Here is a 25,786-nt window from a genome sequence, read left to right on the forward strand (position 1 = left end):
GTTCTATTCAGGCCCTCAGTGGGTTAGCTAATTCCCATCTACACTGTGAGGCCAGTTCAAGTGCTCATTTCATCCATAAACACCTTCACAGATACATGCACATAAAATGTTAAGGCAAATATCTGGGCATCTTGTGTCCCAGTGAAGTTGGCACTCAATATTAACCATTACAGCTATCCAGGGTGATCAAGCCAGAACAGAATTGATAGTCAGGTAAGAGACACAATGTTAATATAGAAAAATGTTAGTCAAATGGAAGCAGAGAGCAAATGATGGAAAGTAAAATAGGAAATACTGCATTTGGAAGGATTTACTTAAGAGACAACATCTTGGGAATTCTAGAATTCCTATGGGAAATCACTACTGGCATAAAAAACATTGCTGAGTAAGACTGGAAATTGAAAAAGGCAGGTAAATAATCTTGGATGATATTTTATCAAAGCATTATATACATGTCGGTGGACTAGTTGGCTAAACCAACTGAATCCAGCTGGAGACAATATTAACTCTAGAAATGGAATAGCCCAATCCCTCATAAACGATGACTTCCTTTCTTCATAGGGACTGGATAAACACTGAAACTTATTCCTTCCATTTTTTGCCTGCCCTGCTATTTTCTCTTTCCATTATGCTATGCTATGCACAGAACAAGTGAGTGAACCAGCTGAAGTGACCTGCAGAGAAGACGCATCATGATCAGTGAATATATTCTCCTTGATGTTCTCAACACATACAAACACAGTATGATGAAATTCTGAATAATTCATCATAATCAATATTCTGTGTTTCTGGCTAAAGGCAAGGTTACAAGACAGGTAACAAGGGCAGTCATCAAAGAGTGCTTTTCGTAAATGAAATGAAAAGATGATTGTTGAAGTATAGCCTTGCTAACATGCTGGGAATGTTCAGAGACAGGGTAAACATACCTAGAGTTGATGTATATCAACTATAGGTCACCCTCTCTTGCAGGCAATAAAAGCCAGAACTAGTTTAAGACTACTGTTTCCATAGAAACTATAGATAACTGTAGTTGTCAACCTTAAGACTGTCTTGAAAACTCACTGTTAGAAAGAAGTATCCATATAAAGTTGAGAAACTTTGAAAGAGCGTAAATTTTAGGAATTGAAGGACAAAAACTGTTCTGTCTTTTGGCAATTCTATACCCTAAATATCTCTCCTATCTCTACCCATCCTTTGTCCACAACACAGTCACAACCAATCTCACTTGTTATCATCATCTAACCAGACTCCCTGTATCTACACTTTTCCCTGACTAATTAATAGTGAATTTTGGGGGAAAAAAAGAATAATTTTTAATTAAGATGCATGTGACATACAATGTTATATTAATTTTACGTGTGCAACATAGTGATTCAACAATTCTGTACATTACTCAGTGCTCCACCATAAGTGTAATCGACATCTGTCACTATACTTTATTATTACAATACTATTGACTAATTACCTAATCTGTATCTTTCATCTCTGTGACATGTATTTTATGATTAAATATTTGTACCTCTTATTCCCCTTGACCTATTTTGCCCATCTCCCCTCCATCCACGTCCCCTGTGGCAACCACCAGTTTATTCTCTGTGTTCAAGAGTCTGGTGTTTTGTTTGTTTGATTGTTTTGTATTTTTTAGATTTTACATGTAAGTGAAATAATATAGTATTTGTCTTTTTCTGTCTGACTTAATTTCACTTAGCATTATACTCCCTAGGTCTATCCATATTGTCACAAATGGTGGCATCTCATTTTTTATGGCTAATATTCTATTGTATACATATATCACAGCTTCTATATGTATTCATCTATCCATAGACACATATGTTGCTTCCATATCTTGATTAATGTAAGTAATGCTGCAGTAAACATAGGGATGTTTACATATTTTCAAATTAGTGTTTTCATTTTCTTTGAGTAAATACCAGTAATGGAATAACTGGATCATATGCCGTTTTTGTTTTTAATTTTTTGAGGAACCTTCACACTGTTTCCATAGTAGTTGTACCAATGTACATTCCCACCTACAGTGCACAAGGGTTCCTTTTTCTTCACGTGCTCTCCATCACTTGTTATTTCTTGCCGTTTGATATTAGCCTTTCTGACAGGTATAAGATGATATATCATTGTCATTATGATTTTCATTTCCCAGATGATTAAATTATGTTGAGCATCTTTTCATGTTTCTGTTTGCCATTTGTTGGTCTTCTTTGGAAATATATCTATTCAGCTCTTCTGTCCATTTTTAATCTGATTATTATTTTTTTTGTATTGAGTTGTATAAGTTACTTGTATATTTAAATTACTAGCCTCCTATCAGATATATTATTTGCAAATAACTTCTCCCATTCAGCAGGTTGCTTTTTTGTTTTGTTGATGATTTTCTTTGTTGTGCAAGAACTTTTATTTTTGGTGTAATCCCAATAGTTTATTTTTGCTTTTATTTCCCTTGCTTGAGGAGATAGATCCTTAAAGGTGTTGCTAAGACCAGTGTCCAAAAGATTACTGCCTATATTTTCTTTTAGAAGTTTTATGGTTTCAGTTCTCATAGTTAGATCTTAATCCCTTCTTAGTTTATTTATATGTGTGATATAAGAAAGTGGTCTAGTTTCATTCTTTTGCAAGTAGCTCTTCAGTTTTTACCAACAGCATTTATTGAAAAGACTGCCTTTTCCACATTGTATATTTTTCCCTCCTTTGTCATAGATTTGTTGACCATAAAAACATGAGTTTATTTTTGGGTTCTCTATCATGTCCTATTGATCTGTGTTCCTATTTTTATGCCGATATCATACTGTTTTGACTATCATAGCTTTGTAGTATATCTTGAAATCTTGGATTCTGATAGCTCCAAGTTTGTTCCTCTTTCTGAAGATTGTTTTGGCTATTCAAAGTCTTTCATGGGTCCATGAAAATTTTAGGATTATTCATTCTAGTTCTGTGAAAAATGGTATTAGTATTTTGATAGGAATTGCATGGAATCTGTAGATTGCTTTGGATAATATAGACATTTTAACAGTATTAGTTCTTCCAATCTGTGAGCATGGGCATCTTTCCATTTGTTTCTGTAATTTTCAATATCTTTCATCAATGCCATATGTTTTCTGGAGTTAGCTCTTTCAGCTCTTTGGTTAAATGTATTCCTAATTTTTTTTTGGTGCAGTTGTTAATGGGATTGTTTTCTTAATTTCTTCTTCTGTGACTTCATTATCAAATATATACAAATTTAACAGATTTATATGAATTTATTTTGTATCCTGTAACTACTGATCTCATTGATTCTAAGTATTTTTGTGGAATATTTAGAGTTTTCTATATATAATAACAAGTCATATGCAAATAGTGACAGTTTTACTTCTTCCTTTACCAATTTGGATGCCTTTCTTTTTCTTATAATTGCTACAGCTAAGACTCTTAATTAGAAAAAAAGAATAACAAAAAATTAGTAATCTTAGTCAAGAAAACAAAAAAGTTTTTAAAATGTCTTACGTCAACTAATACTTTCTTATTTTTATAAGAATAATGATCAAAATCCTTCTTAGCTCATTGTATGTCCTATGTATTCTACCTTTGCCTTCTGACATATTTTCTGCCTTCTTTTCAATTTTTGTGGCTTTCTAACTGGAAATCATTCAGTTCTCCACCTTTCCATACTCTCTTCCAAATAAAAGCTTTTGCATACCAACTGTCCCTGTCTGAAAAGCCCTGTTTCCTCCTAAACAATTCTGCCTTTCACCTTTTCCTGATTATCTTCTAGTTATTGCTCAGATTTCCTTTTGCATGTCATTTCCTCAGGAAATGCTATTCTGACTCCTCAAACCAGGTAAAAATATTTAGAAAATTTAAACAGATGAAGTGTTATAATTGGTTTGTATACATTTAGCAATAAATGACATGCTAAATTTCTTGTAAAGTTAGCTCTCTAAATATAACTATTTTCCCTATATATTTTATTTAATTTATTTTAAATTTTCCGTATGCAATTTTATTCAGAAATGTTCATTAATAAACTGCATAGAATTCATAATTGCACATTTTTAATTAGAAGAATTTGCCTTCTTTAATGAGGTTATCAAGAAACCAAAATATAATATGTGAAATAAAATGTATGCTATATTTAATATATGTTAATGATAATATATACCATGAGTTGACTTAGCATTAATGAAGTCACTAATAGAAATATGTAATTCTAGGTTCCTAGAGTTAGAAAAATGTCCCATGATCATGTAGAGTCATCCTACTATTTACCCATAGACATGATGGCATGTAATCAACTTTGCCTTGAATATTTTATCTCATGAGATTTTGCTGGTGTTTCTAATGAGGAAAAATAATTTTAAATACTGAATCAAATCTGCCTCTCTACAATGTCTACTTAATGGTCCTAATGTGGCTTCTTACTACAGGTCATAATTTAAATAAGTCTAGGAGATAACAATAGTTAAAATAACTGAAAACACAGATATTTTCTCCCCAATTTATCTTTTTGTTTTTAGTCTAAAAATATTGTGTGTCTTCCAAATTACCTTCCTGAATGATACTGTTTTTATCAAAGTTAGGCTTATAAGAAGTGTCTTGAAATGAATTTAAGGTTCTTGATAGAGTCATATCTATTCAATGTTCATTTAATATACTCTTTTTATACTCTATATTAGTTTGAACACCCCCTAATAACTTAGTAGATGGTAATCAAACCACCATGTACATGTTGCTAATTTTTGTCAACATTAAAATTTACATGTTGCAAATATTATATATTGTGGTTTTTAAATCACATTTATTCTGTTTTCTTCTCCTTCTCCTTCTTCTTCTTCTTCTTCTTCTTCTTCTTCTTCTTCTTCTTCTTCTTCTTCTTCTTCTTCTTCTTCTCCTTCTCCTTCGTCGTCTTCTTCTTCTTCTTCTTCTTCGTCATCGTATTATTATTATTATTATTATTATTATTATTATTATTATTATTATTTTAGACAGACCGTGAGAGGGCAGTGGGGAGCAGAGAGAATCTTAAGCAGGCTCTACAAACAACACAGACCTGACACGGGCTTAATCCCATGATCCTGGGATCATGACCTGAGCCGAAATCAAGAGTCGGATGCTCAAACAACTGAGCCACCCAGGTGCCATACTTTTGTTTATTTTTAAGTTCTACTTGAAGCACATTTTTTTTATTCTTCAATTTTTATATTGCTAGATTCAATGATGTCAAACTGGGAAGTTTAAACTTACAATTTTTTTTATTCACTTTTTAGCTGTGTCACCTTTGAACCACATGTATATTTCAGCAATATTAATTACAAATCTGCTCTAGGGACTTAAATTCTTTAGATTATTGCCTATTAAAAGAAAATAGTGGGGGAAATTGACCAAGACATATGTTGACCAATACATTTATTTTTTAAATTAACCACTTTTAATTAAGATGCTTTTTAAAAAATCTTTACAGACAATGACTAGCTAAATTAGCCCTTAACACACATTTCCTTGAATTAGATAACAAACATATTAGTGGGTATCTGTGCACTACAGATTGTTTTCCATTTATTCACTCATCTGTACTATGTACTCATGTGCTATATAATTTAAATTTGTTAAGATCTCCATGCCTGTTAATAATGCTTTGGCTGCCATTTTACTGTTAGGTTATGAACTGAACCACAAATGCGAATTAAAACAATCCAGATGTTCTTTAGTTGCATACATTTTTTCCCTTTCAAATCTATCTGCTCTAAAAGCTCTAATGACACAAATACCCATAAAACAGGGCAATTGAGTTCAAGTGGAGACTTCATGTGGTCAATTAAGCAGGAAGATTTTTTTTTAAGCTTTAAATATCCTTAAGCTGAGAATGTTTTATTAAAGGGGTTATTTTACTTCTAGTGGTTGAAGTATTTCTGGGCTTTGAAGGCATATTTGGTCCTTAAGGGCTCCTTGGAGAGAATGAGTGACCTTTATCATCAAAGCACTAAATAAGAACACCATTGGCATAGCTGTATTATCATAAAGCAAATTTAGAAACCAGATTTCTAAAAGGGCATGGAATTGGCATAATGGAAAAGGCCAAGTGTGAGTCATTGTAGAATTTTCCCATGTATTAAAGAGAATGCAGATTAACTGGAATGGGACCAATTTCCTCTTTTAGAAATCTGTAGCAAATTGAGCATGAGATTGTGAAAATAGGATATCATTGCAGAGGCCACACACCAACCATACATATAGGTTTTGTGGATTAAACCTTCTTCTATAGATAATAACAGGTCAGGGGTTATTAACTCCATTGTAAACATTTTTTAACTTCCATTTTGTGACCTGTCAATGAGACAAAAACACAGCTGATTATAGAAGATAATATTTAAATCACTTCCATGTGGAACCAAACACACTGAGTTATAGAAAAATGATATGAAACTTTTATACCAAAAAAATAAATAAATAAATAAAGAACTCACTGTCAATAATTTGTATCACTTGAAATACATAAAATGTAGCAACACATAATAGAAAGGGCTGGTATAGCACAGACAAATAAGTTAACCCTTGCCTTATGCTTTCCAAGGAACCTGAACTATATACATACATACACACACAGAAGGTCAGAAATACCAGCCCCAAAATGTCAGTCTGATTTCTGTTGTGCCTACAGTTAACAAAATTATGAAATTTGAATTAGAAGTATAGGTGTGGTTACTTCTGAGAATTGCTATTTTTAGGTAGCTTACAATAATATTCCATATTATTACCAGTTTCAAAATACTGATCATTTGAGTTTTTAATACGAGTAATCTAGGCTTAATATGCATAATATTACATATGTAGCATGAACTTAAAATAGTAGTGACAGATAAAGGCATGAGGAGTAAGAATTTGAACAAATGATTTCCAAAGGGCTTTAGACACACCAAGTTATGACAAAATTATTCAGTTGATGAGAATTTTGAAAACATCTGTTAAGGGAACATATGTGAACATAAAGACAAATAAAATGTAGAGAATTATTAAATGCTTTCACTTCGTGTGAGTACTTAATGTTTCTTCAGTAGATAATTAAAAGGTCAAAGAGGAAATCTGTTCTGATAAGCTCTTAATACTTTTAAATGTACATTGAGAAAGATCTGAAAATCCCATTTGACATATAGATATACAGATGAATATATGCACCAACACAAATGAAGGGAGACCTCTCTATTAAACTCAAGAGAATTTAAGATTGGATCTGGACACTGAAATATTTTTAATAGCACATAGTATTTGTTTGGCATTCTCACCCATTGCTTCTAATTTTATGCTATCACAAACAGATCTGCTACTAAACCTTCATGCTGTCGCCCTAAGACTTATATGGATATTTGCATTTGCTACAATATCCAGGAGTGGGTTTGATGGGTCTTAAGTACACTTAATTTAATTATGTACTACCAGATTGTGCTACCAAAGGATGACAAGTTTATTTTTTCATTCACACTAAGAAAAAATCCTACTTTCTCATTTATACACGACACTAAATATATATTCTTCTATTTTTTGTCAATTGGACAGGTACATTTTTATTTTAATTTCCATCTATCTTATTCATTAGTGAGGTTGATCATCTTTTCAAATACTTGTTAGTCACTTAGACTTCTCCAAAATGCTTATTATTTTTTTTAAGTTTCTTTCTTTATTTTTAGAGAGACAGAGTGTGTGCGAGTGGGGAGGGGCGGAGAGAGGAAGAAAGAGATAGCCTGACATGGGGCTCGAACCCACAAACCTTGACACCATGACCTGAGCCAAAATCAAGAGTCAGACGCTTAACTGACTCTGAACCACCCACGCGCCCCTTATTGATTTTTTTTTATTTCATACTCCCTCTTATTTTTAATCTGTTGACTAGAAATAGTTCTTTTCATATTTGCAATAAAAGTAGTCCATTGATGGTGCAAATATGGCCCAAAACTGTTTTTGTAATGTATATCTGGTTGATAATTTTCCTTATAATATTCTCTTTATAAGCATCATTTGTCAGATTTTCACATATATCTTATAATTTACTATTTTGCTCTTTTTTTTAAAGAAACTTCCAAACCCATGGCCACAAATATATTTTCCAAAATTTCTGGATTTGACTGTTTTTCTTATTATTTTACATTGTTCTAATATATCTGTTGTCACATTTTTATATTATGAAGAAAGATATTATTCTTAATATTTTTATTATCTTTAATTGAAATTCTGATGTTTCTAGTTGGGTGCTACTTTTTATCTGTAATATTGGTCATTTGTGCTTTATTAGTTTTTAGGGTGACCTACTGTTATTTTACCTATTATATTCTTACTATTTCAAAAGTATATCAGAATTATTTGGCTCTATTGAGACTCTTTTATTTTGTTCTACATTTAATTAATTTATGTTCCTAACAATTAGATTTGTATTCTACATTTTAACAGGATCTTCCTATTTTTTCCCTTTTTATTCTTGGTGCTGGATGCCTACTTTTAAAATTTCCATCATTTTTAAGCATAATATAAGCATTTAAGGCCATGAATTTCTTTAGAATTACCACTTAAACTGAATTCCCCCAAATATTTCTATTTATTGTTTTAAGTTTTTTTCAGTACAAAACATTCAGTACATTTACATAATCATTTTTGTGGCCTATTAAATATTCAGGTGTGCTATTGAGGTCCAAACATTTTTTACTTTTTGTAATTAATTTTTTCTTTGATTTTTTTTAGAATTCTTAAATGGTAAACTGTTCACATTTTGTTAATGTTCCTGAAGCAACCAAGAAGTTGTACTTTCTACGTGTAATATACAGGATTCTATATATTTCTGTTAATTTAAACATGGTAATTATATTGTGTAGGATTGGGTTTTGAGGCTTTCTTGTTAAGTGCATATTAATTCATGATATTTCATAATATCTGTGGTTTATTCCTTTCAATATTGTACAGTGTCCTTCTGTCTCAGTCAATGTCAAGAGGAAAAAGTATATACTCTAATTACATCACTGAAAATAATTTTATTTACAAACACTACAAATAATAGAGATATAGGAGGAGCTTAGAGAAAACCTAAGGGATAGTGCAGGAACCCAGAGTTGAGAGAAGACCTTAAGATCTGGAATGCAATGGGAAGAAGTACAACAGGCTGCCTGGAGAGGAGCTTTCAGGGGGCAAAGCTCAGCATAGTAAACCTTTAGAAGGATAGCCTGATTATTGCCTGCCCTCATTCTTCTTCCTCCCTTCAGCTGTCCACACAACTTTCTATTTGCCTACAGTCAATCAGAAACCACTGTTATTGGGGCATCTGGGTGGCTCAGTGGGTTAAGTGTCCGACTTCGGCTCAGGTCACGACCTCATTGTTTGGGGGTTCGAGCCCCACGTTGAGCTCTGTGCTGACAGCTCAGAGCCTGGAGCCTGCTTTGGATTCTGTGTCTCCCTCTCTCTCTGCCCCTGCCCTGCTCACACTCTGTCTCCGTTTCTCAAAAAGTGAATAAACGTTAAAAATATATATGTTAAAAAAAAAAGAAAACACTGTTATTGAAGGTCATGTAGTTTCTCAACTCCTTTGTCAGAGAAGGTTGGAGAAAGGTAGAGACTGAATCTGAAGTTCCTAAGAACTTCCAGGTGGTCTTATCTGTCATAATGGTGACACTGCAAATATCAGAGTATATTGTAGTTGTTCTGTCAGTAATTATTTCTCTGAGCTGTACATTTTGCAACTGATTATGGAAACCATTCATAGTCCCATCATATCTTATTAAATACACTAGAACCAAAATTTGATCTATCACTTAACCTCCTTGAATTTCTATTGGTGAACCATATTCTTATACCTGGTCTGCAGAGATTAGTAAAAGTTCATGATTAATATCTAGTAACTCCTGGAAGATCTTACTAGTTTTTCTCTAACCAGTACATTAGACCCCTCTTGGGAAGGCTTAGGGAAAGATTTATAGTGTATACTTGAGGATACACTAAAGAAAACTTCCTAAAATAAATTGAGAATACTAACTAGTTGACTATCTCTTGGTCTTTGAATTGGTCTGTGAACTGAGGTATGAAAAGACTGTGTGAATCTCTGCATTAGGGATTTCAATTAGATTTCTCTCCAGGTTTCCAACAGACCTCAAGGTTTTTCTCCTATGTATATTACATAGAATCTTAATAAGCTGTTCCTTATTTAATTTCTAGAAATCCTTTTTTGTTTGTTTTGGATTTTTTGTTTGTTTGCTTTTAAACTTAGATTTTATTTTGTAATGCTGGATGGCATTATGGTGTTACATTTATTAACAGACTCTAACTGCTTGTATTTTTTCTTTTTTCTTTTCTTTTTTATCACAATAAGTGTATTATTTATCTTTTACTTATTTATTTATTTATGTATTTATTTGTTTGTTTATTTATTTATTTATTTATTTATTTATTTATTTATTATTTACAGTGTGCTCTTTAATCCCCATCCCCAATTTCCCTCCATTCTTCCACCTAACTCCTTCTGGTAGCTGTCAGTTTGTTCTCTATAGCCAAGAGTCTGTTCTTAGTTTGTTTCTCTTTTTCTCTCTCTCTTTTTTTCTTTGCTCATTTTGTTTCTTAAATTCCACATATGACTAAAGTCATATGGTATTTGTCTTTCTGTATCTGACTTATCCCGCTTAGCATTATACTCTCTAGCTCCAACCATGTCATTACATATGGAATGATTTCCTTCCTTTTAATGACTAAATAATATTTCATTGCATGTGTGTACCACATATTCTTTATGCATTTATTTATCTGTGGACACTTGGGCTGCTTCCAACATTTGGCTAATGTAAATATTGTTTCAATAAACATTGAGTGTATGTATCCCTTTGAGTTAGAGTTTTTGTATTTAGGAGGTAAATACTGTGTAGTCCAGTAGTGTGTTTACTGAGATACAGAGTAGTTCTTTTTTTAATTTTTGAGGAACCTCCACACTGTCTTCCATAATGACTGTATCAGTTTGCATGACCACCAACAGTGAAAAAGTGTTCCTTTTTCTCAATATCACCAAGTGCTGTTTCTTGTACCATTGATCTTATTCATTCTGATAGATGCGATGTGATATCTCATTGTAATTTTGATTTGCATTCCCCTGATGACGAGTAATGTTGAGCATCTTTTCATGTGTCTTTTGGCCATCTGTATGTCTTTTTTGGAGAAATATCTAATCATGTCTTCTTCCCATTTTTTAATTGGATTATTTGTTGTTGTGGTTGTCGTTGTTGTTTCTTTTTGGTGTTGACTTGTATCAGTTTTTATGTATTTTGGATACTAACCCTACATTGGATATGCCATTTAAAGATATCTCCTCCCATTCTTTCAGTTGCTTTTTAGTTTTATTGATTTTTTTTCATTTAACCATTCAACAAGATCCCTAAAAATCAAAACAGTCAGAGTTCTCTGTTTTCATGATCTATAGTTGCAATTACAGTCATCTCCTCTGTGAAGTATTAGCAGGAATACTACCTAGACTTTGTTACTTTGGGATCCCATTATTCCCGCTAAGATTAAGAATAAAATTCCGCTGTAGAATTGCCTAATGTAATGTCTTGATATAGTTGATGTAGTCTGCAACTACCATAAGGTTCCTCAGGGATGCTATCACCTCCCTCATTACCATCAATTTCTAATGCCTCAGTGAAGACTATCCATTAGGCCCTTTTGAAGGCTATGATTCAGGAAATACAGAGGAATTTGTCATAGAAAAACTATTTGAGCATCTTCATTTCCCTGGATCATTGCTGCCCTTCATTTGTATGCCAAAGACATCTTCTCATTTCAACTTGATCAGTAGTAGAGGATTGTTTAGTCCAGGCTCTTAGTAAGCAATGTAGAAGGCCAGTGCTTCTGTCTGTCTGTCCAGGATATGTTTGAACTAACTCTCAGTATGGAACTTAGAATCAAAAGTGATAGAAGAGCATCCTAAGGTAAATCATCAACTCAAGAAACTATTCCCCAAGGATAGTCATTGAAAAGATTTTATGTGAAAGTTGAAGGGAATGATTAGATTTAAATTTATGTTCCTTATTTACATTTGACCAAATATCTCCATCTCAGGTCCTACTTTCCTCTTCATCCCCATCAGTGTCCTTACCTCGTAAAAAGATCATAAAGTTGAACATTAATCAGTATTGCAATTTCACAACTCTACTCTAGGCATGGCCTTCAGCCTAATCTGAATGCAGCTACAGGATTTGAGGGACTCCTTCAATGACGACAAGGAGGACTTTCTGTCATTTTTGTAATTGCATATTTGTGGCTTTTAAATTATGTTTTTCTCAACATAGACTTTTTAGATTCATCAGAAAAAAAAACTAGAGGACACAGGCTTTATAAATTATTTCTGCCATAGTGACTAAGCTGCATGGTCACTTAATCCTTCTTACTCTCTGCTGTCCATCCCCCCTTTATCTCATGATGCCACCAAAATAATTTAAATAATCATGTTGTCAAAACACATGATGAATTATTTGTGTCCCAGCTCATACCACCAGAAAGATGGTTATCTCTACTCTCCTCAAATATATGTTCAATCCAATCCATGAAACCTATTTTTGAGTCTGTTCCCACATTTTGTATCAAACAGCTTCCAAACCATATATGGAGCAACCATTTAAAGTATCACAATTCAAGGAGTTATTTACAAAGGAAACCATTGGAGAAGTAGAAGTGAGATGTGGGGTGAGTGTAATCATCTGAGACTTGCAGAAGAAGAGTTATTACCCTACCTTGGCCTAATGGAATAGGGAAAAGATCAATGATGGGAGTCAGAGGAAGGCTATATAGAGGAGTCCACAAGGAAAGAGGTAATAGTGCACAATTGACAGAAACAGTCACTAGCTCAGATCTTACTTTAGAGAAGAGACTCAGGAAGAAACCCTTTGGCCAAACTAACCTCCCTATTTCCAGTATTTTTTATGGACTCAGCATTAGCTAAATCCAACTAGAGGACAAAGGACACAGAAGTTTGGTTGATATAATGCATGCTGTCCTGCTGGGGCAAGCAAAGTATAGGGTGGAGAAACGTGGAGGATGTGTATGTAGGGCCAAATGGAACACTTGCAGCATTTCCTCTTATGCTTGTTTCCAAATTTATTATTTTTTGGATATTAGGATTTTTCCATCTAATAATTTTTCTTTAATATTTTTATTTTTTAATCACTCGATTGTCATTTAGTCTTTCTGTGTGTCTTTGATTCAGGCTTGGGTTTAAAGTAGCACATAGTTTTTAAAGCACCATATAATTATAGTTCCAATCTGATCATCTTGAGTGTTGAGTATTAAATGGCAAAATTAAGTGTCTTTACATGAATTGTAGTTATTAATTTTTTGGTCACTTATTGCCATTTAACACAGTCTATTAAACCAACAATGCAGTATTTCATTTATTTAGCTCATGCATCTGTAGGTCCTTTGGGTGTTGACTGAAACAGCTGGGCTTAGCTAGAACCAATCAGTTAGAGTGAACTTATTCCATGTGTGTCTTACTCTTCTCTTAGGAATCAGGGGGCTATCCAGATATGCTTTAATCAGGGTGGTGTCAAAAGCTCCAGAGTTGGGGAAATAAACTTCTCCATGTTAATGGAGAAATAAAAATACAAGTCACCTTGTATATAAATAAGTTGGAGTAAAGAACTGAGGCGAGGGGCGCCTGGGTGGCGCAGTCGGTTAAGCGTCCGACTTCAGCCAGGTCATGATCTCGCAGTCCGTGAGTTCGAGCCCTGCGTCGGGCTCTGGGCTGATGGCTCAGAGCCTGGAGCCTGCTTCCGATTCTGTGTCTCCCTCTCTCTCTGCCCCTCCCCTGTTCATGCTCTGTCTCTCTCTGTCCCAAAAATAAATAAACGTTGAAAAAAAAAATAAAAAAAGAAAAGAAAAAGGCGAATAATTTGCAGTTAGAGTTTGCACCTTTATTTTCTTTCATTAGCCCTTTGATTTTCTCTTTCTTTTACTGGTCTTTTGTGGGACTGGTTTTTGTCTTGTAATCCCTTTCTTTTCCCATAGTATTTTCAAAGATGTTGTTATGTTATTTTATTTCATACCATAATATCTATAGATGTACATGTTACCATAACATATATAGATATACATGTAACAATAGTTTTATTATACATTATATAATATAGATAATACATAATTATATATATATACATACACACATATGGCTTATATTTTATGCTGCATATATTACTGTATATTTAAAGGTTCTTTCCTTCCTCCCACTTTCCTGATCTCTAAGGTAAAGTTATTATCATGATTAATTTCACATTAACCAATAGCTGCATCTTGGTTTATGGTTTAAGGCTTCACTTTTATCACTTAAAAACATAATATTAGATGTTTTATTCTTTAATAGTTTTGAACTAAGCCAGACCAGTTTTAATAGTAATATTAGTATTATTACTTATTTTAGTTCATCATTATGGCCATTGATATATATCTGTGGTGAGAATACTCATGGACAACCTTGCTATTGGGTACAAATGGGTCAGTCTGAGACTAAACTTTCCCCATACAGATATATATTATTAAAAAAAAAAAAACATTGCAAACTAAAACATGTCTACAATCTGTTCTGTAACTTCTATAAAGTCATAGTTCTCTGTTATTTTATGTCCTCAGATCACTACCTTGCTAGATATGTTCATTGCCGGCATATAGAACAATATTCCAAATCATGTTTGTTACCATTATAGCATGAAGTACTCAACTTACCTTAAGCAATTTGGGCACAGAGCTATTTACAACTAAAGCTTCAGACACTATACTAAGAGTGTAGGGAATAAACTTCAGTAGCTTCTTAAACTATTTCAGTAAGAAGAATGTTAAATATACCATATCTGTATTTTAAACATTCTTTATGCCAATTCATAGTACCCTGATTTTACCATTAAAGCTTACTTCTGACATTTGTTTTGCTAATTAACAAAATATCTGATGTTTATCAGAGTTAAAGATAAAGTGACAGTTTAAGTGGCTGCCACCAAGTATAGAATTTCTGATAATGCCAGCTATCCACTCAGGAATATGATAATATTATAATCAGAAACACACAGTGCTACCAGAGTGTAGCTGAAACTAATTAACGCAAACACTTTTATTAAAATAGCAATGATGAAATATTTTGGACTAAGTTATAGACATAGTAATATCAGTTGATAATCAAATTTATGAACATATTTTATCTTTTTTATTTGTTTTCTTTTTTCTCTAATATTACTCTGCTTGATTTTCATGCACTGAAATTAGATGCAAACATTCTGCTACAGGATGGCATGTGTGTTCCTAAAAATTTACTGTGTTATTTAAAATTGTATAATAAAAAATACATCAATTTTGTAGATAAAATGGAATGGCGGCAGAACACTCAGTTTGTCAGTGACATATAGGAAAAGACAGGACCCTAAAAAAATAGTTGCAAAGCTTTATATATGAACAATACTTAATAAATATGTAAAAACTTACAATAAATATTATACTTTCCAAGAAAAAGACCAGAATTTTTCTTGTCCAAGTGGTTTAAAAAAAAGGGATACAGCTTGTGGATTACTGTAAAGTGGTAGAAGGAAGGTCACCTAAAATCTGATGGAAAGTCCACTCCAGGTGTGGATGGGTGTGGCTTATAATACACGTGGTGAACTGAGACTATAGATGTTTTAGATTTGTGTTTCCATGTGGCTTGATTCAGCTCGATACGGGTTCCTGCATTTACCTAGTGTTTCTCATGGACAAATCAAGCAAATATAAAATTCATGTTATACTCACATTATTCCCCAATGTATTAATTGTTTTGGAACAAATTCACATTTTAAAATAAGCTTAATAACAGAATTATTGCTTAATTATAAGCATTTTTTTGTTTAGGGCCTGTCCCTATTCAATTATTTTCTGCCTTTATATTACTGAACATTCACTTTGCTCTTACTCTTGAATCAAGATTGTTACGTATAAAATTGTTGGGTAGGTGTTTTGTATATTTATTTGCAAAAGCATCTTGAAGAAATTATTATATTTTGTTATACTGGTTGCTGATGAAAATTCTCTCAGGTTTTGCAGGTAATCTGTCTTTCTACCTTCTGTTGGTCATAAAAGGTTTCTCTTAGCTTTCTTTAATTGCTGTTTTACAAAGTAGGTTTGACCATAGATTTAATTGTGTTTATTCTATTTGGCCCCAGAGTGTGCTTTTTAATGTGAGGGCTTATAATTTATTTGTCTGAAAATCTCAAAATATCTACAAATATTATTTTCCTCCATTCTTTTGTTCTTGTATTCCTGTTGGAAAAGTTCAGAGTTTCTTAATCTATGTTCTGAACTTTCATCTCCCCTCCCTTCATCCCTTTCTACTTTTTTCCCCTCTCTTCCTCTTTCCCTCCCTTCTTTCTTCCTCTCTCCCTACTTCTGTTTTATATTTTTCCTTCCTTCCTCCCTCTCTCCTGCTGCCCCTTCTCCTCCTCGCTTTCTCCTCCTCCTTCTCCTCCTTCTCCTCCTTCTCCTCCTTCTCCTCCTCCTCCTCCTCTTCCTCCTCCTTCTTCTTCTTCTTCTTCTTCTTCTTCTTCTTCTTCTTCTTCTTCTTCTTCTTCTTCTTCTTCTCTTTCTGTCTCCCTCAATATCTTTGCCTCTGAGTTGGTTCCTATATGATATTTCAATATTCTCTTTTATTACTATACTGTAGTAGTCCTATAGTACTATAATACCATATAGTAATATAGTAGTTGTATACAACTATTAGTGTATCACTAATTGGTTATTGGTTCCTCAATTCTGTACCACTGCATTTTTTAAATTGGTTTTATGGTGCTATAATTCACATGCAATAAAATGCACACATTTCAAATGTATATAGCCTGATAAGTTTTAACAAAGTATACTCATGTAGCTACCACCACATCACACCACACTCAAGATGCAAAATATTTCTGTTTCACCAGAAAGTTCATTTATGGTCTTTATGCTGTTTTGAAGTAACCATATCCACCCCAGGCAACCGCTGATCTTATTTCAGTCATGATAGATTAGTTTTGCCCATTCTAGGTTTTCAAATAAATTGAACCATTAAATCAATATGTGTTCTTCTGTTTATAACTTTTTATGGATGAATGGCTTTGTTTTTGTTTTGTTTTGTTTGTATTGCTCAGAAGTATTGAATTATATTTAGCCATTGACTAATTGATTGACATTTTGGTTGTTTCTGGCTTGGGGCTATAATTAATGAAACTGCTATGTATATTTGTATATAAATACCTAATAATTGCATTTCTGGATAATACGGTTCATGTATATTTTAATTGATAAGAAGATGCAAACACACTTTACAAAATGGTTGTATGTTTAATGATCCCACCAATAGAGTTCAAGAATTGTAGTTAGTCTGTATCTACACACTTAGCATTAATGATTTTTTTTTAAATTTAGACAATTTAATGTGTTTGAAGTGACATCTCATTGTTTTTTAATTTGCATTTCCTTCATAACCAATAATGTTAAGCAATTTTCACAAAGTTTTTGGTTATTTGTGTATCTTCTTTTGTGATGTGTCAGTCCTTTGTTCACTGTTGTAAGTTGAACTGTCTGATTTTTTACTTCTTTTGCATGGCTAATTTAAATGGCTCCCCTTCATCTCCTTTATTTTTAAAAATTTTTATGTAGAATGAATCGTATTCCAAATGTGAATTTTGTATTTTTCAGTGTTGGAGTTATTCATATATATATATTGAGATTATAGTCTGTAAACTCATTCTCAGGGAAAGTTTTGTATCTTCCTATTTTCCTTCTCTTTTTTCTCTCTATGTATAAACTTCAGTGAGAGAGACATTAAGTGGTTTGACTCAGTATCTATTGGTCTATATCTTCCAAAAAGATTTAGTTCTATTCAGCACTTAGCAGGTTTTGTTTGTTTGCTTTACAGATGCAGTGAGCCTGACTTTGCTCTCCCTTCAATGATGGGAAGTTTTAATTCATTTTTTTCATGAAAGTAGTCAAACTTCCAATCTGCAACTTCAGCCTTATTCACTGATTTACATTTCTATTCCATTTCTAGGTCTTGACAAAGTTTATTTTGCATTTGATTCTGAATATTTATTTCTGGCTGTCTCTTTTTATAGGATGGCTGCATTTTGACATGTTTAAACAGAACAGAATTTTGAAATGTAAACTCACTGTGCCACTTTATCTTGATTTAGAAGTATACTTGTAAGTATTTTATTTTGTCTTGTTTTAGGAATTTATGTTTTCTGACTTGGCTGAGTAAACATGCATTGAATTTTATTAACTTAAGAAAAGAGAGTTTTTTTAAATTAAAAATATATTTAAAGTCACTTGAAATATGGACATGGTAGACACATAATGTATATCACATATATGTATTTTTTAAATTTATAATTCTAGATTACATACTTTCAATGTAAGAAATTTAAGAAAGATATCAAGATAATGTGACAAATCCTAGAAATAATGGAAATACATAGTCTGTATATAGTAATATGAATTAAAAAACATAAAGGATATTCATATGCTATTTAGCTTGGTTTCCTCTGGGTGCTGTTTTTTTATGCTTTGTAAATTTTTACAAAAGCCACCAATGAGCATATATTACATATGTGTTTTGAAAATAATACTTTAAATTACCTTTTAAATTTTTATGGGGAAATGAATAGCAACAGAATAAGAATTTAATCTTCACATACATTTGAGGGCAACAGAGCCCACTGATTAAGATACAGTAAATTCAAGCAGTGAAAATTATTTTGCAATCAGAAAAAAAAATGTGTCTTCAGAGAAATTAAGTTGGTAAAATCTATGTTAAAATAATCAATGTGTATGTAAGACTAATTCTTTTTTTATTCTGAATCTATTTCACATTCTATACATGTAAAATCAAATTAATGATTCTAGAAACATTTTCAGAATGCTGTACATATTCATGTGTTTATATATTTATTTATTCTATTTTTTTTTCTCAGATTCCACATATAAATGAGATTATGTGGTATTTGTCTCTCTCTGTCTGACTTACTCAATGTAGCATAATGCCCTCAAGGCTCATCCCATTGCCGCAAAGAGCAAGATTCCATTCCTTTTTATGGATGAATAATACTCCATTCTATATATCTACCACCATTGTTTAATAGCTCCCAGTATCTGAGGATGTGCCAAACCCTGTCAGTGTCCCTAAAGAGAGGATCTCAGCACCCAGATTCAGCCTGTTTTGAAGTGAGACCCTCAAGCCTAATCTTTAAAAATCTCTGCAAATACATGCAGTACTGTGAGACCACAAGCGGGAGCCCCTTCTGCCAGGCAATCTGGCACTGTTCCCTCTTCGGCAGTTGCAAAAATCGTGGCTCCATGCGAGCGTGTAAGCTCTTTCCTGGGAAAAACTGGCAAGCTGAAGCAAGGCAGAAGGAGAGTGCGTCCACAGCTTACATTCCTTCAGAGAAGCTCCATTATCCACTAGATATGTGCCAGACCTGAGGCCTGCCTCTCAGGTTGAAGCTCCAGGACAAGCAAAGAGGCCTACATCACAGAAAAACTAGGATAATGTGCCACAGTTGACTATCCAAGGGCTATTCTTGGGCAGTGGCCAAGGGTAGGCAGCCTGCCAAGAACCATGTCTCCAATTGTCATAGCCTCATGGTATCCAGGAATGCAAGCCCCGCTGGGCACCAGAGACCTGCAAACAATGAGCATCCCCTGGGTGGCAGCTGCAAAAACCAGGGCACCAGCTATGCATACTGCTCCCCTCTAGGAGACACTGGCGCTCAGGAACTTGGCAGTGGGAGAGCGTGAAGTAGCACTCGCCCAGTAAGGTTTCCGGAAAGTTACAGCCAGACTCTAGATGATGTGTTTAATCAGAAGCCTGCCCCTCACTGCAGCCATGCTGATTAGCTACTAGGCCTCCTTCACCGAAGGACAGAACTCCTGGGTCCCTTGCCTCTTGCGGTGCCCTGGGGATCCTAGCTGTTTAAGAACTCTTTCTTCTTCATTGCTTGCAGTCCTATGGGACCCACAGGCATGAGCCCCACTGGTTGCCAAGGCCAGGCAATAAGGACATGCCTCCTGGCAGCAGCTGCAAACATCAGGGGGTTTGAGCTCCTTTCTGGGTGACATGAATTATTACAGTCCCTTGGGACTAGGAACACAAGCCACCCTGCCTGGCCTCTAGAGCCAGGCACTTAAGAGGCATTTTCGGGATGGCAACTGCAGAGATGTGAACACCAGACTCAGGTAAAAACTCTCTTTGGGGAAATACTGGTGCTCTGGAGCACTGCAAATAGAGAGTGGTGAAGGTGGTACCTGCCTGTCTCTGGCCCAGAGGGTGTTCAAGCAGTTTCCTAGATGTGTGTGTTAAGCCTGCCCCTGGGGCTTGCACTTTAATATAAAAAAGTGAGTCTCCTTTACTTAAAGTTTGGCTGAGCCCTGGGGACAATAAGTCTGAGTGCACTTACCCTCTAGGAGTAGTCTCCCAGATCATTATGGTCTTATGGGTCACGGTCCTGAGACCTGTTGTTTTTAAAGTTATATGTTTGGGGGGCTCATCTCTTAGCTGAAGGTCCTAAAAGTTGAAGTGCTTGATGTGGGATTTGGATGTTTTCCTTCTCGGGAGAAGATCCACCCTCCAGGTTGTGGGTCTGTGTGCTAGGGGTGGAGTTTGTGGTGAGATTGTGTCGCAGTGTCTCCTACCTGCTTCAGTGTGGTTTTCTTCTCATTTTCTCAGTTTGTTATTGTCATTCAGCCAGCCTGTAGGTTTTTTTTAAGAGGAAATTGTTCCATACATATGTAGCTGTAGACTCAGTGTATTCATGGTAGGAGGTGAGTTTGGGATCTTCCCAGATCTCCATCTGTAGCTGGAACTTTCATATTCATTTGTGAATAGATTAATCACTATATGGCTGTGTGGAAATATATGTGTGTGTGTATGAATTATATATATTATATATTCACATACATGCTCATATAAATATGAACCATGTATATTCATACTCATTCTAAATGATCATTTTGGGCAAAACCAAATCAAAAGGCTACTCCAGGATTAATATGCCATTATATTAAGTATGACCAGTTATTCATTAAGCTCTTTATATATGTATGACTTCCTAAAGTGAGACTACATGAACAATAATCATCATATTCTGTCCTACCCTTTGAAACCATAGTCTGTAATGATGATAATAAGACCTGAGGTTATTCCCATGTAATTACATCAAGCAATTTGGTGCATATGTTATTCCAACCCTTGATTGTGTTGCTTTAACACAATACTATAATCAGTGGATATAACTATTCATTATAAATGGTTAGTACATCATGAATGACTGAGCAGATGGATAGATGACTTTTAATAGTTCAGTTATGTCATCTGCCAATCTTAACAAATGACTAAAAAGAACCACAAATCAAATTTAAAATATTTTAAATATGGTTTAAAAAGGAAGCTTTTGAATTTTGTAGGCTCATTTTGCATATTTATGAAAATACTGCACATTGATATGCATTTTAAGTAATGTGCTTTTACAGATGTGTTATTTGATACTAAACATAAGCAACCTAATGTTTTCAAAAGAAACATTTAGCAGATTGTTTGAAAATACTTTAAGGCATACTCTTAAGTTTTACTATTTTTCTAAGAATCTTTGTTTTCTAATTAAATATGCATTCATCATTTACCACTTAATATCATCATAACACATTACAAAAGCAGACTCACTTTGTTGACTTGTTTTCACAAAATAAAATTGAATGATGTTAAAAAGGAGTGAACTAAAGCTATTTGATGTAGAGATTGGCAAAATCAAGATGTCTGGTGATATCCAAATTCTCACCCAGAGGAACAGAAAGATGATGAAAGTGTTATTTTTGGAACACAGAGATCACAGAGCTCTAAAAGTTATGCGTTATGCAGTGCTGGAGTTATGAAGAACATGAAGAACTTCCTTTAATTTTAAACGAATCGTTGAGGAGTATCTGAGTCAAAATACATTAAGCCCAAGTACCGTTGTAGTTATTTTGCTTTTATGAATTCTCACTTTTGAAATTTCTTATCTATTATTTTCATATATTATTTTTTTTCAACGTTTATTTATTTTTGGGACAGAGAGAGAGCATGAACAGGGGAGGGGCAGAGAGAGAGGGAGACACAGAATCGGAAACAGGCTCCAGGCTCTGAGCCATCAGCCCAGAGCCTGACGCAGGGCTCGAACTCACGGACTGCGAGATCATGACCTGGCTGAAGTCGGACGCTTAACCGACTGCGCCACCCAGGCGCCCCTTCATATATTATTTATACTGGGAATGATAGCTACATTTAGACTAATGAAATAATTTTTCCATTGGTGGGGTAAATAAACAACTTTATGTCTAATAAAAGGTCAACATTTTCAGAGTAGTTGAAAGCACAAGATGTTTCTTGATTTGCCAAGGCAACAGTGCTACCACTGTTAAGATACCATGAACATGTGGGAAGACAAAACCAAGCTATGTTTGACACACATATTAATGTTGGAAAATTTTGCAAATATTAAAGTTTTGCAAATATTAAGTTTGCAAATATTAAAGTTTTTGTGTTTCATTTCTTATTGAGTTAATAATTAATGAGAAGATTTTTTATCACAGTTATTAGACTAACACAGATCAGAATTCAATGTGAGCTACAAAGCAGATAAAATAAGCATAAATTCCACTAAAAATAAAGAATTTTCAATTTTCTTTTCTTCTATGATCATCATCTTCATATTCTGGTTTATCTGGAATGTATTCATTCTAACTTCAAGAGAAAGGAGGATATGCTCAAAAACTCTAAAGTAACTCAGAAATGCTTTAGATGATGAAAAACAGAAAAAATTGGGAATTTTAGAATGGAGAATAGAAGATCATGAAGAATTATGAGAGATCTCGTTGGGGAAAAAAAAAAAAAAGTAGACTTTCTTTTATTGCCCAGGGGCAGAAAGATGCTATATAGACCCTTCCCTTCTAGGGGAATCCTAGACGATTCCCACATTTCTGTCATTGCATAAAGCTTTGCTGAGGTGCTTGGCTGACCCACTCGGAGGAGCATGCAACTTGATCTTGAACTTACAACTTTCAGTCCCACATGGGGTATATGCATACATACATACATACATACATACATACATGCATACATGCATACACACCTAATTAAGCAAGATTTGCTTATACCATCTCCTTTACATAGCTTTATTTGATTATTTCTTCCCTAGAAAAATAAACAATATCAATGTGTACATTATATTTATAAATGTATCTATGAAGACAGATTTTATCTTTATGATTTGATGTTACTATAATAAATGAATCAGTGAGTTTTTCAGGAACAATAGCTGTGTTTTTTCATTAGCTTTATTGGAAGTACAGAATATTTCCTCAATAAATACCCATGATGGGAGTGATTGAGTTGATAAATAACCAAGATTAATTTAATTTCTATTTGATGCATAATATAAATTGCTAAGCAGCATAGCAGATAACATTTTAAGTGAATTTTCTATTTCTCTGATGTTGGATGCAAACTTTTTTATGTTGTTGTTAACCATATAGAAAAGATGGGGAGGGAATCCAAACATTTGTACAGTAATTGGATTTGATATTCTTCAATATCTATTCCCTAATTTAAAAATTCAATAATTCTCATATCAAAAAATAATCAAATACTTAAGACTTGCCAAAATACAAGTTAAGTAATAAATGATTCTTTAATTTTCCAGGTAAAAGGTTTTTTTTTAATTTTTTTTCAACGTTTTTATTTATTTTTGGGACAGAGAGAGACAGAGCACGAACGAGGGAAGGGCAGAGAGAGAGGGAGACACAGAATTGGAAACAGGCTCCAGGCTCCGAGCCATCAGCCCAGAGCCTGAGATCGTGACCTGGCTGAAGTCGGACGCTTAACCGACTGCGCCACCCAGGCGCCCCCAGGTAAAAGTTTCTTTACATATAGTCACATCCATGAATTGGGTCTTTATGTATGGGTGAGGTCTAGTCTTCACCCATATTCATAGAGATATTCTATATCTGGTTGACATTAATGACTGTTAAATGTTTAAAAAGGTGCCAGTCTCTATGATCTACACCTTTTTATTTAACTTGGGTTCAAAAAAATAACTTCAGCCTTCAGTACTTCAGCCTTCACCTCTGTGTACTAGAGGCATATCTGCATTCCTGACCTAAAGTCCTGTACCAGCATTTCAGGTGCTGAACTCATTATCTTTACTACAAACATACTTGTTTTCCAAACACTTCTGCCTTTAGAATATTCCTTTGCCCATCTTTACAACCTTGAAATCTTACAATTTTATCACTTCAGTTGATTTAAAAAATTTTTAATGTTTATTATTTATTTTTGAAAGAGAGAGAGGGAGAGTATGAGCATGGAGGGGCCAAGAGAGAGAGGAAGACACAGAATCCACAGCAGGCTTCAGGCTCTGAACTGGCAGCACAGAGCCCCCTAGTGGGTTCCTACCCAAGAACCATAAGAACATGACCTTAATCAAAGTCAGATGCTTAACCCACTGTGCTACCCAGGCACCCCACTTCAGTTGGTTTTAAATGCTTCTTGCCAAAATATAAATGTTCTTTTTTTTAGTCCCTCTTAAATAACTAAGCAATGTCGGTTTAGAACATTGATGTTACAGTGATAAGACAGATAATTTAATTCACTTTTCATAATATAGAAACAATCCAGTTATTGAGTTTAAACCTAAATGTCTGTCATTCAAATGGTTAATGTCTTTGTCTGCATTTTCTTTTGTTATACATTTAATTTTGGGTGATTTTTCATAATAGGGTAAAGTGCAACTTTAAAGGAAAGGTTTAAAAATCAGTTTCAGGGGCGCCTGGGTGGCGCAGTCGGTTAAGCGTCCGACTTCAGCCAGGTCACGATCTCGCGGTCCGGGAGTTCGAGCCCCGCGTGGGGCTCTGGGCTGATGGCTCAGAGCCTGGAGCCTGTTTCCGATTCTGTGTCTCCCTCTCTCTCTGCCCCTCCCCCGTTCATGCTCTGTCTCTTTCTGTACCAAAAATTAAAAAACAAAAAACAAAAAAACGTTAAAAATCAGTTTCATTGCTCAAACAATACAAAATGCATTGTCATTTGATTAATTAAAATAAAATTTTCTAGGGGCGCCTGGGTGGCGCAGTCGGTTAAGCGTCCGACTTCAGCCAGGTCAGGATCTCGCCGTCCGTGGGTTCAAGCCCCGAGTCCGGCTCTGGGCTGATGGCTCAGAGCCTGGAGCCTGTTTCCGATTCTGTGTCTCCCTCTCTCTCTGCCCCTCCCCCGTTCGTGCTCTGTCTCTCTCTGTCCCAAAAATAAATAAAAAATGTTGAAAAAAAATATTAAAAAAATAAATAAATAAATAAAATTTTCTAAACACTAACAAAGGGGAAACACATGTCTACTGTCTTCAAGCAAAAGCACGTATTACATTTACATGGTTTTTATTTGAAACTTAAAACAATTGCATAGGGTTGGAGAATGTAAAGGTCTCAGGAGATTCTAAAGCTTCCATAAGGACAATTAGAAAGATACATTAGAAAAAAAGAAAGTGAAGATAAGCACAGAGAGGTTTGACTTCAGGCACAGTCAGTACCCCAGGGCATCTTTTCAGTTGTCAAAGATACATTGTGCATTTGTATTGGGAACTACACCATTAACATGTGAGAGAAGCCAGACCACAGGATTACTAAGACATCTTTTATACCCTACTGTCATGTATCTGAAACAAGCTCTGTAACCTGTTTAGCAAGATGAAAGCCATCAACCTGATATTTGCAGTAAAGA

General features: G+C 34.3%; 1 long non-coding RNA gene across 1 annotated transcript in view; it reads left to right on the forward strand.

Annotated features, from left to right (window-relative positions):
• The window catches only part of LOC123384515, a 543,186-nt gene extending 524,994 nt beyond the window's left edge, over window positions 1-18,192 (forward strand). The window contains exon 4 of the long non-coding RNA XR_006595696.1: window positions 18,105-18,192. This is a non-coding gene — a long non-coding RNA (uncharacterized LOC123384515). The remainder of the gene's footprint in view (window positions 1-18,104) is intronic.
• The last annotated feature ends 7,594 nt before the right edge of the window (window positions 18,193-25,786 follow it).

This window comes from Felis catus, chromosome A3, assembly GCF_018350175.1.
Source record: "Felis catus isolate Fca126 chromosome A3, F.catus_Fca126_mat1.0, whole genome shotgun sequence".
Lineage (NCBI taxonomy): Eukaryota > Metazoa > Chordata > Mammalia > Carnivora > Felidae > Felis > Felis catus.